This window comes from Mus caroli, chromosome 6, assembly GCF_900094665.2.
Source record: "Mus caroli chromosome 6, CAROLI_EIJ_v1.1, whole genome shotgun sequence".
NCBI classification, from domain to species: domain Eukaryota; kingdom Metazoa; phylum Chordata; class Mammalia; order Rodentia; family Muridae; genus Mus; species Mus caroli.
In genome coordinates this window covers 117,473,731-117,475,748 of record NC_034575.1, presented here as the reverse complement: position 1 = coordinate 117,475,748, position 2,018 = coordinate 117,473,731, and positions in this window count along the sequence as shown.

Genomic DNA, 2,018 nt, shown 5'->3' with positions numbered 1-2,018 from the left:
GCTTAACAGCGTGTCTGTGAGGGCTGAAATGAAGCAACCGGAGCAAAATTAGCTTCCTTGAAGTACCCAGCTCCCGGTTCCGTTCAGGTGGTGTATCTGCTAACTAGAAAAGTGAAGCCCAGTCACTTACCCTGCATTTGGTTGTTTACAACAGCTAACTGCAGTAAATCCCCCGAGGTACTTGAAAGTGCCTAGAGTCCCAAACACTCAGAGTCAAAGGCAAGGTGCTTCCCTCGCAGGTGGCTTGCACAGAGCCAATGGGAAAAAGCAGCGAGTTTCCTTCTGCGAAGTCAACTACAGCTCTTACTCAGGAACCCAAAGCAAAGCNGGGGGCTGAGTCAAAGATGTCCCAGTCTGTGGTGTTGACTCTAACCACAGCAGCCGCTCGGGGCTGTCCGCGGGGAAGGTGAGAAGAATGTTTGTTCCCACCGTGCCACGGTCTGCAGCCACACATTTTGGAGCCTTGAAAAGTATTCTTTGAACATCTTCCCCACTTCCCTCTACCTTGGAGGCTTGATAATAGCAATGTAGATGGAATTTCCAGAGTTGTTGGAATGTTTNTAAGATAGCCACTCTCTAAACATCCCACCTGTCTTATTATGGATTCTATTCAAACTCTACTGTCTCCAAACATNTGTTCTTTGTAGAGCATATGACGTGATCAATATGGCCATTGAGTCTATTATTTGTACCGATGGCTTGGCTCCTCCCCAGAACTTCCAAAAGATGACTTTTAAAACGGCCTGAGAGGGGCTAGAGAGATGGCTCAGGAGTTAAGAGCACAGGCTGCTCTTGCANAGGACCCAGGTTCAGTTCCCAGCATCCACATGGTGGCTTACAACCATCTGTAACTCCAGTTCCAGAGTCCTTAATACCTAATACCTTCCTCTGACCCCCCCCCATGGGTGTATGCATATGTGTACATACACACATATGAGCAAAACCCTTATACACAAAAGACATTTTACATCTAAACACCNAAGTTTTAAAACACCTTGAGCTTCAGGAAATTCTCACTGTGGGNGAGTTGGGGGTTGCAGTCTGGCCGGGGAGGGATCAAGGGGTACCTAGTTAGGACTTAGTTTATTTAGTATTGCTTCTGATAGGGGCTGATGGAATTCGTGGGGGGTGCCCAGCACCTCCTTAGGAACCAGACCTCAGGTCCAACAGCATCACGCTCTATATACCTCTCATTATTGCCCTGCCCCCTGGCCAGCCAGCCTTACCTTTCATAGCCTCATGCTCTTTACAGACGAGTCGGGAACAGATCTCATTATTGATGATGTACATGCGCCGTAAACTGCCATAGTCCCAAGGTCATGGTTAAGGAAGGAGACAGAGAAGGTGGTGAGAGGGTCTAGCCAGGGCACCTCTTCAATCCCTTATTCTCCACTGTCCTCCCTTTGTCTAGATTTTTCTTTTCTAAAAAATTTATTTATGTACTTATTTCAAATGTAGGAATGCTCTATCTGCATCGACACCTACATGCCAGAAGAGGGCATCAGATCCCATTACAGATGGTTGTGAGCCACCATGTGGTTGCTGGGAATTGAACTTAGGGCCTCTGGAAGAGCAGCCAGTGTTCTTAACNGCTGAACCACCTCTCTAGCCCCTAGATTTTTTTTCTTAAGTATATGATTTTTTTTGTTTTTAAATCTTTCCATCGGCAGAATGTAGGAGATAGAAATGGTTTTAATGANAACGATAAAACAAAGGGAAGTATAGACTCCTCTGCTCAGTGGCACTTTGCACGCTTCACATCTTAGCTCCTGCCTGTTGCTTTGCACTTCAGAGCTTTCAGTCGGCTAGAGCATCTCTCAAGGTCTCTCTTCCTATAGCCCTCACCTCCACAGGCCTCTATTAGATTGNTTTGTGGATACTTCAACCCAGACTCCAGGCTCTAGGCAGCACCTTGGGGATGGCTAAAAAGGTTACACTAACAACCTCTGTCCCATCAAAGACTGCCATTCTGTGGAGAATATTCATTAGTTACTGACACAAGCGTTACCACCATGGGA